General features: G+C 38.1%; 1 protein-coding gene across 5 annotated transcripts in view; it reads left to right on the top strand.

The window, feature by feature from the left end:
* Nucleotides 1-16,522, top strand: part of MBD5 (methyl-CpG binding domain protein 5) — a 161,859-nt gene that overhangs the window by 76,593 nt on the left and 68,744 nt on the right. The window contains exon 3 of one of the 5 annotated variants that reach the window (XM_087950061.1): nt 6,115-6,222. The exons of the other annotated variants lie outside the window; for them this stretch is intronic. The gene's annotated coding sequence lies outside the window, so the exon portion shown is untranslated. The remainder of the gene's footprint in view (nt 1-6,114; nt 6,223-16,522) is intronic. 5 annotated transcript variants of the gene reach the window in all.

Here is a 16,522-nt window from a genome sequence, read left to right as displayed (position 1 = left end):
TGTCTTAAAGGCATTCATTTTATTGGCCAAATTGAGGTTTCTGCTTTTTTACACATGGACTTCTTAAAAAATAATTTCCTTTTTGCCTGCTTCTGAATTACAGTATATTGAAGCAAAAGACAATAATGTTGCTTTCAGAGTTTTCTTCTATATTTAAAACAGCATGCTGGTATATTTGTACACTTCAGTTATAATTCTGATACAATACTTTTTAAAAATAAAGCGTTCTCAATACAAATTTTTAAGCTCAAAATGGCATGTATGTTAAGTAATGTCGATTTGGTATGACATTTAAATGACACAATACATGCATTGTTATCAGAATGAATAATAACATATGAGCTTAGCCTATCCTATAAGTGGCCTCCTGTGGGCAAGTACAGTACCATAGTAGTCTAATACGTACCCTTCCGGTTGCATTATGTTTAGGTAAAGGGGGAACAAATTGTTTAATAGTAACTGGTCTTATTAAGCATATACTTGAAAGAATGAGTGGCCAAAGGATAATGGATTCCATTATCCACACAGCGGCCATTTAATGTTTGTATGAGTATTTGTAGGTCTAGTTCAGCATTTGAGATATTGTTTTGAAAAATATCAACAGTACAATAAGAGGTGCCTATCTTGGGGATATTGAAATTTATTTCTGCTATGATCTAAGTTGTAAGCATACTGTATGCTCTTTAAAAATACAAAGTTGGTGAAGTTTTGTGTTTGAGAAAGAACTTTCTGAAGCAACAAATTTGTTATTTCTCATTTGAATAGATTTTTAGTATTTGATATATGTCTCTAACAGGTCGGTCTTTAAGTTAGTAATTTGATTGCTTAATTGAATGTTATAAGAGGAGATTGCTGATACTTGTGTCAATGGGCAGCCTTTTATTGGACTCCTATGTAAAGAGAGGAAATAAAGCAGGCGCAGCTTTTCAACCCACTGGTAGATACTCTGATGTGACCCTTTGCTCTCACCAAAGACCTCTTGTAATATCTATTAAATATACAGGAGCCCTAAAGTTTGATTGTTGCTTATCTAGCTTATTAAAGGTGTATATGAGTCTTAACTAAGACATATTGTTTATGTGGTCATTTTGATCTGGTGGTTGCATTTGATTTTGATTAAATACCAAAATTATTTAATCTTAAGGTATATTTATTCCTATATGTATGATTATTTAGATCTCCATTGTAAATGAAATTTCCTATACTGTCTGCTATGAAAAAAACAGTAACTAATTGGACAATGATGATTTTCTGCTTATTTTAGCTTATTCAAGGAATTATGGATCATCATCAGTTTAATGTTTTTTCACATTTGTTCCTATACTCAAAATAGCCTGACTCATAGGTCCATATAAATCACTATAATAGAATAATATTTAGGAAAATATTTTAAGAATTGAAAAAAATTACACCACAAATAACTACAATTGTAGATAGATTTACCATTAAATGACATTTTTCTTTCATATAAGATATATTAAAGTATAAACTTCAATAGCATATTTTTAAAGCATGAAAGTAAATCCTTTCTGAATATCTAAGCTTTATAACAATAACTTTCTTTGAGAATGTTGGACCATTAAATAGGCCAGTTAAAGGGGTCGGATACTATTGGTTCGGCCCGGTTCTATAGAACTTATAGCTCCAAAGAGCAGCTGACACCGAATTGTTTCACTGCAACGGTCTTCAGGTCGTCTGTTTGGCCCACCCTCCTGCCTGGGCTCTAGGCTGCTGTTTATTCTCTGCTTTTTCCTCCTCAGCTGCTTTGCGCAGCACAGCTGAATGCCGCTCGTCAGCTGGAGCAGGTGAATGGTTGCTGGACCCAGTACCTTGTAAGTAATGCGCACGTGCAAGTAGTGCGCAAGCGCACATTTGGCTCACATGCACGTGAAGAGAACTAGTTGTTATATCGGTAGGATCCTATGTCTGGCCAGTTGCCATAGAACATGCTTAAATAGCAGCCATCCAAAGATCCCTCTTTTAATTTTCTAGTAGAAAAACCTCCCATGTAGTTTGCCATAGTTTACATGTAAATTTATCCAACAGGAAAATAAGCCAATGTGAATGATCCCCATATATTTGCACTGCAGGAATAAAAAGTACATTAAATTAAAATGTATTTTATTGATGTTATTATAATTTTTTTGATAGCTGTGAGCTGTCCAGAGTTGTTGGGGGTCAGGCGGCATATAGCTTAGTAAACTATTATTTATTACACACTGAAAAATTTAAATAAGAACCATATAGAGGTGATTTTGAGATTTTGGTGGAACCATTCTAATTTAACAAGAACTTGTTAGGTCAGTTAACCTGACAAGTAAATCAACTTATAACAAAGCTTTCATTTGATAACTATAGTGAAAAAATGTTGCTAGCTTTCATAAACACTACAGGTTATCTGAAGACCTGAATGAGTGACTTGGTAAGCACCAGGTCAATTTCTGTATGAATTGGTCTATTGTCAAACATGGAAGAGTACTTACTTCCAGTCCCTCAGCACATGCTGTGTTGACTTATGCCGTGAGATGATATTATGTTGCATTTCCTTGTATACATACAAATAAATACAGATATAATGTGATGTTTTAAAAACTGGCTTTCACAAAGAATATCTTTCAGTTTATATTTTTATGTCCATGAAGTAAATTAGATACAATTTGAATTTATAGTGTTGACTGTAAAATCCATGTTCTCTAGTTGAGTCAGTAAGCATTTTGGTATACATTTATTAAGAAGTAATACACTGCTCAAAAAAATAAAGGGAACACAACAACACAATGTAACTCCAAGTCAATCACACTTCTGTGAAATCAAACTGTCCACTGAGGTAGCAACACTGATTGACAATCAATTTCACATGCTGTTGTGCAAATGGAATAGACAACAGGTGGAAAGCATAGGCTGTTAGCAAGACATCCCCAATAAAGGAGTGGTTCTGCAGGTGGTGACCGCAGACCACTTCTCAGTTCCTATGCTTTCTGGCTGATGGTTTGGTCACTTTTGAATGCTGGCGGTGCTTTCAGTCTAGTGGTAGCATGAGACGGAGTCTACAACCCACACAAGTGGCTCAGGTAGTACAGCTCATCCAGGATGGCACATCAGTGCGAGCTGTGGCAAGAAGGTTTGCTGTGTCTGTCAGCGTAGTGTCCAGAGCATGGAGGCGCTACCAGGAAACAGGCCAGTACATCAGGAGACATGGAGGAGGCCGTAGGAGGGCAACAGCCCAGCATCAGGACCGCTACCTCCGCCTTTGTGCAAGGAGGGACAGAAGGAGCACTGCCAGAGCCCTACAAAATGATCTCCAGCGGGCCACAAATGTGCACGTGGCTGCTCAAGCAGTCAGAAACAGACTCCAAGAGAGTGGTATGAGGGCCCGACGTCCACAGGTGGGGGTTGTGCTTACAGCCCAACACCGTGCAGGACGTTTGGCATTTGCCAGAGAACACCAAGATTGGCAAATTCACCACTGGCGCCCTGTGCTCTTCACAGATGAAAGCAGGTTCGCACTGAGCACATGTGACAGACATGACAGGGTCTGGAGACGCCGTGGAGAACGTTCTGCTGCCTGCAACATCCTCCAGCATGACCGGTTTGGCAGTGGGTCAGTAATGGTGTGAGGTGGCATTTCTTTAGGGGGCCACACAGCCCTCCATGTGCTCGCCAGAGGTAGCCTGACTGCCATTAGATACCAAGATGAGATCCTCAGACCCCTTGTAAGACTATGTGCTGGTGCAGTTGGCCCTGGGTTCCTCCTAATGCACGACAGTGCTAGACCTCATGTGGCTGGAGTGTGTCAGCAGTTCCTGCAAGACGAAGGCATTGATGCTATGGACTGGCCCGCCCGTTCCCCAGACCTGAATCCAATTGAGCACATCTGGGACATCATGTCTCGTTCCATCCACCAATGCTACATTGCACCACAGACTGTCCAGGAGTTGCGGGATGCTTTAGTCCAGGTGTGGGAGGAGATCCCTCCGGAGACCATCCACCACCTCATCAGGAGCATGCCCAGGCGTTGTAGGAAGGTCATACAGGCACGTGGAGGCCACACACACTACTGAGCCTCATTTTGACTTGTTTTAAGGACATTACATCAGAGTTGGCTCAGCCTGTAGTGTTTTTTTCCACTTTAATTTTGAGTGTAACTCCAAATCCAGACCTCCATGGGTTGCTAAATTTAATTTCCATTGATAATTTTTGTGTGATTTTGTTGTCAGCACATTCAACTATGTAATGAACAAAGTATTTAATAAGAATATTTCATTCATTCAGATCTAGGATGTCTTATTTTTGTGTTCCCTTAATTTTTTTGAGCAGTGTATATTTATTAGGTAATAATATTTTAGTAAGTAACATCAGTAATGTTTTCTGATACTTCAATTTTTGTCTATAAGACCTAAGTTTAAAAAAAACTGAGTAGGAGTTTGTCGCATTGTGATAGATTTATTTCAGTTCATATTCTTTCTGTACCTAAAATAAATGCTGCATATGTTAATATAAAATAGCTTTAAACGCTTTCCTAAAATGTGCATAATCACTTTTTATTATTAAAATATCAAAGCTCAACAATAAAAAATCTTTATAAACAAATTACATAAATTAAGATAAAACTAGACAGTATAAATGTAAACACTAAAATACTGAAGAAAGCTCAGAACACTAAAATGCTGAATTGCTAATATGAAAAATATATAAAATGCTAAAATGCAGAATACTGAATTCTAGACATATTATTAAAATGTATCTAGCTTGGACATAGCATAAGTGCTGAAGAAGATCTAAAGTATTTAAAAAAAATTATTTAATTGTTAATCTGATATATATGCAAGATACTTAAATATAAGATCCAAAACTCTAAACAGGTTACAGAAGTTAAAATAGTTCTTCTTGGAGTAAAATATAAATTAAATTACTGAAATACTCCCTTAAAAGGTCTTAAAAAACATCTTTATTGCTAATCAATTAAGTATAGAAAAACTAAAATATAAATGATAATGTATTGAACTGCAAAATGCTAAAATAATAAACCATTGAAATTAGAAATGCTTTCCCAAAAAACTTATAGTTGTTTTCTCAGTCAGTAAATGTTGTTACTTTGTAAGCAATGCACCATACCCAAAAATACTTTTAAAATCCTACAAATTTGAAGTATCAAAGTTCTAAAGTTGTTTCCATTTTGGTGTTATAGGTATTCCAGCTTCTACCAACATAAATTGTGATCATTTCTTCATTTTAAATATTGTCATTTTCTCTCTCAAGCAATGATAAATAATTCAGGACTAGTTAGTGTAGAGGATGTCACCAAAGGCCAATTTCCAAAATCTTTGGATTTTTAGACACTCCCACCAAACTTGCCTGTTTGTTCCAATATTTCTATATCCTTTCCAGTTGACTTTAAACACAGACTTTGACTTTTAACGTGAATGAAGTTGGAGTTTAAATATTAATATGTTGGTTTCAGTGAGCTTTTCTTAATGCTTCTGGAGGATGATTTAAAAGTTTCTATAGCTGTATACATTTTATATGTAAGCCAAGTGAGAGTAGATATCTCCTCTTTGTTCCTCTTGAGGTAGTTATAGATTGTAGATTTAATTCATTGACCCTTACGTCCACATATAATTTAGCATATTGTTCCCTGAGTAGATCTATAGAATTGTTACCTAATTTATAGTTTTCCAATTTCTTAGGCAAAAGTGAGTGTACCAGCATATCATAGGCACCATTATCAACATTCAACACTGAGAGGTTTCTAATTAGATTTTCAGTCTGATTATTTTTGTTAAGCACATATTGGTTTCAGTTAATATAATTAGCAACCAGTGGATTTAACCTATTGGCCAAACTTGAATATTTTGAGATTTAAATCAGTGAGTCTATAATATGTAATGTGCAATTGATCCTTCTCTTCCTTTGAAGTCTGTGCTATTATGAATTTGCTCCAAAAGTTCAAGAGGAAGCTTCCTTGTAAGTAGAGCTATAGAGTAACATAAATGTGGAACTATTTTCTTAATTGCTGCAACTTCATAGGGCCCTGGAGAACATTAGACCCCTATCCAGTCAAGTTTCAGGCTGGGGGATGGTACTGAGACAGCTTTGGTTGCATATGTCTTGCAGAACTGGAATGGAGGAAGAGCAGTTATTCAGTTCTCCTTGATCTTTCAGTGGCTTTCCATAAATCAACCATGTATTCTTCTGGATCACCTGCAGGCATTAGGAGTGGGGGTACAGTATTGTATTGGTTCTCCTACTTTCTCTTACATCAGGTCCAATCAATATTAACACCAGGGAAGAGATGGAGCCTAGGGCCCCTAATGTGTGGGCAACTTCTGGGCTTAACACTCTTGCCCTTCCTGTTTATCATCAACTTGAGGCTGCAGGATGAGATAATTTGGGCCCATCTGTCATCCATATATGTATGCAACTCAGTTCTATGTCTTGCCTTCAGACTGGCCAGTTCTTGACAGTACTGTCTGGCCAGTTGCTGGAGGTGTGCAAGCCTGGATGGAGATTTCAGAATCACACTCGGGATAAAACTGTGGCTGTGGATATTTGAACCATCTGAGACTAGGAATATTCTGGCTTTAAATAGTGAATGGAATTCTTCAGCACTGGCATACAATCTGAGCGCCTTTTTGAATTCACCTATTTTAAGAAGCAGATAACTACTGTGGCAAGGCAAGGAAGGCCTTTACATAAATTTATCAAATCCATCAATTGTACCTGTACATTTTTCCAGGAGGGCTTTTGGACGCGCTTTGGTCACATCTTCTATGGATTATTGCAGTGCCCTCTATATGGGGCTGCCTTTGAAATCCACTCAGAACTGCAATTGGTCCAAAATGCAGCAGTGCAGGGAGCTATTGGCATACCACAGCATGTAAATACCTCTGCTTTGTGAGCAGTGCTGGCTACCGATAGGCTTCTGAGTGCAATCCATGGTGTTGATTACCTCTTATAAAATCCTCCGTGACATAGAGCCTGTTATATGAAGGAACATCTGTCTTCTATAGTTTTTGCTCATCCTGTATAGTCAGGCAAAACCAACAAGCTCCCAGCCCTATCCATTAAACAGCGTTGCCTGATGGGACCTAGGATCAGGCTGTCTATATTGTAGCAGTTGGAGGTTAATTTGGACCACACTGTGATATATCCAGTTAGCTCTTAAAATTTGGCTCTTCCCCCTGGTCTTGGACTTAAAGGTACAGGTCTCTGATGAGATGGATGGATGGACAGATGGACGGACAGATCGTTTTAGAAGTTCTTTCTGGTGGGGGGGCATATCAGGATCCTGTTGTTCTTTTGTTTTTATTTTGGATTGTTTTCATATTGTATACCAGCTAGAATCACAATAGAGTCAGGTGGTCTTTTAAAAGTTCTTTTTTTTAAAAAAATCAATTTCTCAATAAAACACAAAATATTGAAAGTGGACCGGGCTAAGTAGATTTTCTAATGAAAATTCTTCCATAGCCAGAAGCTACCACAGAGGTCCCCTTTCCTTAATTAAAGGGATTCTTTTAATTTCTGAATGAGAGACATTTACAGGAAAGTCCCTAGGGGTTGACTTTTGAAGCATAGGCAGATCCTCACTGTGGCCACACTTGTTAGATTAAGAATAATGATCTTCTTTCTTCAAAAGCAAAATAGCTTTGTGGCTTTCTAAAAACTAGCACTTGTGTAAATTACAAAAGCTTCCCATGAATCACAGTGTACTACCTCAGATGCATAGAATATAGTTCTGAAAGATAATTATACATGCTGTTGCTTGGTAAGAAAAAGGAAATGGAAATTGTGGCTGGGAAAGTAAGTGGTCGAACTTTTATTGCTTTATGAAACAGGTGTAAAGTGTTCCCCAGTTTCCACATTCCTCTATTTTTCTGTTCCTTCCTGCCCTGTGTGAGCACCTGTATGTATTCTTCTTGCAGATAGTACACCCCATGCCTGATGAAGTGGTCTGAAATCCATCATAGCTTATCTGACTTTTGATGTTGTTGTAGTTGCTTGGGTTGCAAAAAATCACCTATGACTCCACTATGTGGAATGTCCTCAACAAGAGGAATAAGAAGTTAGAAGATAAAGATAGAAATCCATGAGCCACAAAAAATATACTGTAAAAGAGAAACTTGGGGGAAAATATCGCTATTTTCTTGATTCCAAATTATTTAGATTTATTAAAATCTGTATGATTTTAATTTACTTTTACAACATGGGGCTGCCCTTGAAGAGTAACCGGAAGCTTCAATTGGTTCAGAATGCAGCAGCTCAAACAGCTTTGTGCAAGCCTAAACTTCTGTCACCTCTTTTGCGGGAGCTCCACTGGCTGCCAGTTTGCTTCTGGGTACAATTCATGGTGCTGATTTTTATCTTAAAAGCCCTGCATACAGTGAATTCAGAAAATATTCAGACCCCCTTCACTTTTGTTAATTTTGTTATGCTTTCACCTGATTCTACAGTTGTTGAAGTTCTTTTTTTTTCCTCATTAATCTACACTTTGTACCAGAATTTTAGAAATGTCTATAAATTTATTAAAAAGAAAAAACTGAACATTGGCATAAGTATTCTGACCCCTTTGCAACAACACTTGAAAATTAGCTCCAGTGCCCCCCATTTCCCTTGATGATTCCCGACATGTTTCCACATCTTGATTGGAGTCTACCTGTGGTAAATTAAATTGATTGGACATGATTTGGAAAGGCACACAGTTGACGATGCATACTATAGCAGAGCAAAAGCCATAAGGAATTGCCTGAAGAACTTAGAAACAGGATTATTGCAAGGCACAGTTCTGGGGAAGGCTAAAATAAAATTTCTGCTGCACTGAAGGTTCCCAAGAGCACAGTGGCCTCCATAATTCTCAAATGGAAGTAGTTTGGGACAACCAGGACTCTTCCAAGAGTTGGGCACCTGGTCAAACTGAGCAATCGGAGGGAAGGGCCTTAGTAAGAGAGGTGACCAAGAACATGATGGTCACTCTGACTGAGCTCCACAGATCCTGTTCAAGAAGGACAATCATCACTGTAGCTGTCCATCGAACTGGACCTTCTGGCAAAGTGGCTAGACGGAAGCGTCTCCTCAGTGCAAAAGCCTGCTTGGAATTTGCAACAAAGCACCTGAAGGACTCCCACACTGTGAGAAACAAGATTCTCTGATCTGATGAAACCAAGATTGAACTGCTTGGCCTCAATTCTAACTGTTATGTCTGGAGGAAACCAGGAACTACTCATCGCCTGCCCAATATCATCCCAATAGTGAAGCATGGTGGTGCTCTGGGGGTGTTTTTCAGCAGCAAAGACTGGGAAACTGGTCAGGGTTCAGGGAAAGCTGAATGGAGCAAAGTACAGGGATGTCCTCAATGAAAACCTGTTCCACAGCGCTCAGGACCTCAGACTGGGCTGAAGGTTCACTTTCCAACATGACAACAATCCTAAGTACACAGCTAAGACAACATAGGAGTGACTTAGGGATAACTCTGTGAATGTCCTAGAGGGGTCCCCCACGGTCCAGTTGCAAGTCAACATGACAGCCCCAATCCTTTGGAAAGCGTGAGCTTACAGCTAGAAAGCTCAAGGAAGCATGACATAAAGGATTAGCTCGGTGATTGTCGCTAGAAGCCATTTCTACCAAAAACTTCACCGAAGCCGCCCCCCCATCTTTCGTGAAAAACAATCCCCAGTTGAGCACGGCCCCAGCTAAGAGCAACACCGGGAGTGACAGAAGTTAGGGGATCACTGTCCTAGAGTGCCCAGCCAGAGCCTTGCCTTGAATCCTATTGAACATCTTTGGAGCGACCTGAAAATGGCTGTACACTGTTGGTCACCATCCAACATGACTGAGCTTGAGAAGATTTGCAAGGAAGAATGGTAGAAAATCCCCCAATCCAGATGTGCAAAGCTTGTCGCGCCATACCCAAAAGGACTTGTGGCTGTAATTGCTGCCAAAGATACTTCAACAAAGTGCTGAGTAAAGGGTGTGAATATTTATACCAATGTGATATTTCAGTTTTTCACATTTTAGACCACATTTATGCAGAGATATTGATAATTCAAAGGGTTCACAAACTTTTAAGCACCATTGTTAAGTTACAGTTTTCATCAAATATTTCAATGTTTATTTTGTTAATACATTATCAATTGTAACCGTATTCTTTCATGGTAGAGTTTTCATTGTTGATTATTTCCTGAATGTTCCAGTAAACAAATTTAAATGAAGCACTTTAGAAACCATTTTATATGCTAAAAATAATGTGTTCATATGACTTGGTACTTTACGAGGAAAGCACAATCTACAGGTTTAATTTGCTTTCTCATTATATTTTTGATATTTTCTTCTAGAGAAGCTCAGTCTAAATGACTTCCTCTATAGCTGGGTTACTATTGCTCCTTGTGCAAAGGAAGACAATTCAATTTTATACTCTTTAATTCTTTCCGTTCTTCCTGCATGAAAGCAGTTCTTTTAAATTGATTTTTATATGGTATATTTCAAAACAGAAATGCAGAGAGAGTAGTAAAAGATGGTGTTAAAAAAGCTGATCAGGTAACATGGCTATATATATTCAGTTGTCTACTGTTTTGATAAGCAGGTAGATAAAAATGAATTCCTTTCGTGTTCTGTTTTTATATTAGGAAAGTATTGTATGGACAGCAGAATCCATATTCCTGGTTAATGACCTCTAAAGAAAGCATTATGGAGAAAAGCTATCATGATTAAAATCAATTTAATTAGAATTTATTGGACTTTGTTTTCTACCTTCTGAGGAATACAATGATATGCATACTGTACAGTAGCATTATGGATTCAAGACATTTTATATGGATGTGTATATCACACACTATTGCATCAGTATGGAAATACCTTATTTCCACTCTAATCTGTCTAGAAAAATGGCTCTCATGTCTCTTGATAATACGTGAGTTTTTCCTTAAGGTAAAAAGTCTGTGTGCCTTTGCATATTCGTTTTCATGCTAAATAGAATGCCATCAAAAGTTGGGTGCAAATGAATTTCTTTGATTCCAGTTAGTTGAATCATCAGGTAAATACTTATTTTCGGTGCTCAGTTCAGATCCAGGGAAACTCTAAGCAGCTTATCTACCTCTCTTTACAGTATGAAGGTTAAAATAAATGAATAACATTTGCATTTCAGTAGAACAGGGGTCAGCAACCCACGGCTCTGGAGCCACATGTGAGTCTTTCATCCCTCTGCTGCAGATCCCTGTCGCCAGTCGGCACCACAATTTTGAGAGGAGCTTCTAGTTAGGGGGAGGGGAAGCATGGCGTGCCAGGAGCAGACCCTATGGCAAGGGGCAGGTTGTCCAGTTGGCAACAATTTTGAGAGGAGCTTCCAGTTAGCGGGAGGGGAAGCATGGCGTGCCAGGAGCAGACCCTATGGCAAGGGGCGGGTTGTCCAGTCGGCTCCACAATTGATAGGGTTTTCAATTAGAACAGGTAGAGGAAAAAGGACACTGCGCTAGGAGGAGACTCTATGGTGGGAAAAGCAGACTTCTGGTCGGTTCCAGAATTGAACGGGGGGGCTTCCACTTAGGTCCTTTGTGGCTCCCAGTGTTTTCTTTTCTGTGGGAAACAGGTCCAAATGGCTCTTTGAGTGTTTAAGGTTGCTGACCCCTACAATAGACAACCCCTATGAACAGCACAATAAATATGCCCATAAAAGGAGGACCTCACCATTCATAACAGATCTTCTCCCAAGGCTTCTGGAGCAGCTTCATTGTTAAGGCTTTCTGGAAACTCGAGATGTCAATTTGACCAGCGGGTATACAATTCCAAGCAAAGGAGGCCACTACAGGAAAGGCATCATGGGCCCCGAAGATTATGTTCTGTAATGCAGGGGGTCCTTGAGGGATCCTACCCTCCCAGAACTTAAGAACTTGACAGACAAAAGCCACTGGGACAAGGAAGTCCAAAGGGCATCCTTGTCTTCAGCCATAAAGCATTTTAAAGGTGACAATCAGTACATATGTACCCAGAAGAATAGGGTTTTCAAAATGGAAGTGTTACATGGAGAAACTGATGCTACATTTTGGACTAGTGAAAGCTTCTGAGTGATCTTCAAAGATGGACCCATGCAGAGTGCTTTTCAGTATTCCAAATTAAGATTATTAGGAGGCTATATCAAATGAGTCACTCAAGGCAGAGTCTGGTCATCTAAAAGAGAATATATCTGATACCCCAGAGGTACCTGCATCTGCTCTTCAAGTAGGATCTTCAAGTCCAAGGGCATTTCTCCCTTGGGAACATCAATCCCTGAAGGAACTCACACCATAGATGCTTCCCCCCTCCCACTATTAGGATGCTTCCTCCCCTTGCCCCAATTATTATCATTGATTATAAGTATCCTCCAAGAAAGAAGAGAGGCTTTGCAAAACAATATTCTCCACTCCCAGTGTTTGGAAGCAGTCCAGAAAGATACCACAATCAATGCTATCAAAAGCTGCTGGGGGATTCAGCAAGACCACAAAACCCACATTTCTACTGACTTAGTCTCACCAAAGGTCATCCATTCACAAGAAATTTTCCAATACAGACTTGGTGTGATTTTTGAGCCTGAAATCTGATAGAAAGGGATCTAGATAGTCTCTTTCCTCAAGATCTTTTTGTCAGCTTTGGAAGCCATATTAGCACCAGAAGTTTCCATGCTGCTCCCCCCAAACCTTTAGAAGTACAAGGTGAAACATATTATGAAATCAAGAAAATCCTTGACTCTAGGTTACACAGAAGACAATTACAATATTTAGTGTTGTGGAAAGGCTACCCTTTGTCAGAAGCTGTTTGGGTGTATAGCTGAGATGTACATGCAGATAGATTGGTTAAAGAATTCCATGACAAGTTCCCTGACAAGCCAGGGGTCCTCTTGTGGGGGGAGGGTTAGTGGATTGATGACAATGTATTAACCTGTCGTTGTGTTTTATTTATTGTATTTTTCAGGACGTCATTTTTTCAAGGGGGGATGCCAGTCAACTTTGGAAGCCATATTAGCACCAGAAGCTTCCATGCTGCCACATTCTTGAGTCTGGGAAGATGGGAGGGGGGAATTGCATGGAGCTTATGTAGTAGACATAATAGCATTCTTCTTTAGAGTCAAAGTCATGTTGTTCCTGCACCTGCTGAGAAATAGTAGAGGAGACATCTCAAGTTGGGACGGATGGTGATTAGGGCATGTGATGGAATGATGGGGGGCAGTGGGTGGATTTGTAATATTTTACTTATTGAAGGGAAACCCAGAACCTTCAGATTCGGGATATCCCAGATGTGCCCGTTTATTACTCTAATAAAAGGGAACTTTGAGAATATGTCTGGTTCGGAGTTATCTGTTGGAGTCAAGGTTTTCTGGAATGCTGACACTTTTCACAGTTGCAGACCAACCTCACTAAAATGGGAAGGTTGGAGACTGGATGATAGTTGCATAATATTGCCATGTTGATGGCTTCTTGAGAAGAGGCATACCCCAGCCTCCTTCAAGGCAAGCAGAACTATACATTTTCTAACAGCATCTCCACTGAAACCTTTTAAGAAAGTTGCCACATTCGGGTCTTCCGGTTTGAGCTTCTTCGGCGACAGACCGAAACCTCGTCTCCGCGAGGCTTCGATCCGTGCTCACCGCTGGAGCGCCCTGAGCCGGCTGGTTTTGGGGCTAAGCCACCCCATAGAGGTGGTGAAGAGGGGGGAGACTGCCTGCAGGGTTGAGGAGAGCCGCATCTCTCCTCCCCAGCTGGCCATTACTCCCTTTCCCGAAGGCGGGTGCAGCGGTGGTCAGAAATGGCCACCACAAAGAAGAACTCGACTGGAAAAGAATGTGCAGGAGGAAGATAAGAAGAGAAAGTTTTGGTTGATCAGGTCAAACAGCAAAAGCAACAAATAAGGTACCCTGGAATTGAAACTATTAAAAAAACCCAATAATATTGTTCCCTAAGAAGACTTTTAAACTGCGAAGGAGAGAGAAAAGGGAAAAGATTTGGGTTTTTTTTTTCTCTTTTTCCTATACTGACAGCTAAGAGACTTAAGCAAGAAATTGGAAAAAAATCCACTTTGACATTAATAGGCATTTAATGCTGAAAATAAAAAGTCAAAGGGATAATAAAGATTTCTGGATAATCAAAAGTTTTTGAAAACAGGAAAGGAGAGAAAAAGAATAAAAGGGCAGGATCTGGAAGGGAGGAGACTGCCTAGAATTAAAAAGAACTTACAGCAAAATCTCAACAAGACTTCCAAAAGATACATTTTAACTGAAATATCGCAATAAAAACCCCAGGAAGAGAAAGTGGAAAAAGAAATAAGAAGAAATAACTCGGGACTATTTGGATTACTTGATGATTTCTGGATTTTTGGTTATTGTATTTGAATGACTAAAATCAATTGGGTGGTTGTTTAAAACTGTTTAAAATGGCTCCACTTTTAGAAGAACTGAAAATGGAACTTAAAAAGTACAAAGAAGATGCACAAGAAGGGAGAGGTTCTTTTGGCTTCGTATTTCAGTTTTTAGAAATGGAGATTTGGAATTATGAAAAACAACAAGAAATGCCTGCAGAACAAGAAGATTGCGACAAAGAAGAAGCCATCTTTAATGAACAAGTAATCTTAGGTGGGAGAAAAAAAGGAAAGTGGGGAAAGAGAATGGAAAGTTTAAGATTGGGAAAAACAACTCCAAAAAAAACCGAGTGAAAAATAAGTATAAAATCAGAAAGCAACAGAAGAGGGAAATGCAGAAGAATTAGAAGTAGAGAGACAAGGGGGTAAAAAGGGGAGGGAGAAGATGAGAGGGAAGAAAGAAAGGAAAAGAAGTTATAAAGGACAGAAACAAAATATAGAGAAACAGGGCCTATTTAGAGATAATGGGTGAAAACTTAATGGAAAAAAGGATTCTGCAAAGGTACATAAGATACTATTGTTATATCAGAAACAGAAATAATTTTAGAAAATATGAAACAATGTATGATTAAAATGTTTGATAAAACAGCTATCGTAATTCAGTGGAATGCTTGTCAATAAATAAATGTAACAAAATGAATATTTAATGATTTACAAACAATGATTTACAAACATGTGAAGAGAAATAAGGGAAAAATTAATTATGAAGATTATATGTGTCTTTAAGGAAGTATGATATTTAATTGAAAAGTGTTAAAGATGTTAAGACTTTAATGATTATTAATGATAGAACTGAATTGGAATGGAATGAGGGTTTATAATTACATATATTTATAATTTTTTTTAAAGAATATACTGTGTATTATAAGAATGTACCAAGCAGAATTCGATTGGAATTTATGTATTATGTATTATATTGAAGGTCATAACCTTAAGGTATATATTGAAGTTTAAATAAGAGTTGAATGGATGTAATTAAAAGATATAAAGGTGTCATACTCCAATTAGTAACTACAGGAGAAAATTTATTTAATGAGAAAAGATAATATGAAATTGAAACAGAACAGACAAAAGTATAAATATAAAAGTATAAATATGAAATTCAAACAGAACAGAAAAAAGTATAAATAAAATGATTTGAATTGAGATGAGATAATCAAAATAAAATTGAGAAATTTAAAAGAGGGGAAAAACTATATAGAAAATGTAGAATAGTATAAGATATTGAATAGAACACAAAAAGGAGCATGAAATTGAGTTTTGTGTCTGTATAAAGAAGTTCAACCCAGGACCATGCTATTTTCAAAAAAGATGTTTTACTTGTATTTTGTATGTGTCAAAACCCAAATAAAACTTTATTTAAAAGAAAAAAGAAAAGAAAATTGCCACATTCTATTTTGTCACGGTTGCCATTGGTAGAAATTGAGCTTAAATGTGTTCCAGTTTGATATGACAAATGCTGCTTTGGAGACTGAATTTTTTTCTAATGCCAGCTATTGCCTTAACTTTATCTTTGTATTGCTATTTGAGTGTGTGTGTGTGTGTGTGTGTGTTCTACTACTTTTCTTCTTTTTGCCTCTGACAATCAACGTATTTGGAATTGCAGAGACAAAAAAGGATAAAACAAGTAGAACTGCAAGAAATCTTTCAAAGAAAATCATTCTTTAAGAAAAGTGTAAAGGATAGACAATCCGTTTTCATCAGTGCTCTCTGGTAAACCAGATAGAATACAAGGTTAGATGAACTAATTCTACTTTATGTTAAGCCTACATTAAACTTGCAAATCTGAAAGTACAAACTTCCCACCACAACTTTGAACTGCCCAATCAATTCAGGAATGTCCTTTCTGAGTTTCTTCCTCTGACGGTTAAGCCACTTGGACTCCTCCCTCTTTTTTAGGCAGCATCCTTTCCACTCTTTCCCCAAGGTCATTCACACATTCCATCACAAAATTATATTTGCTTGTTACTGTGCTCATACTTTCAAAATATTTCTGAAACAGCAAGTCATTTTTTTTTTTTTTTTGCAACACAATGGCACAATGCTGAGAGATGGTAACTACTGTTAGAAGGATAGAATTAACAATGGATAGAAAATTCAAATTTGCTCGCCTATTTTTTTTTTAAAGTAAACATATTGTTACTAA

This window comes from Notechis scutatus, chromosome 1, assembly GCF_049901735.1.
Source record: "Notechis scutatus isolate UNSWTSFEM ecotype Mainland chromosome 1, rNotScu1.2, whole genome shotgun sequence".
Taxonomy (NCBI): Eukaryota; Metazoa; Chordata; class Lepidosauria; order Squamata; family Elapidae; genus Notechis; species Notechis scutatus.
This window is presented reverse-complemented; position numbering and strand designations above follow the sequence as displayed.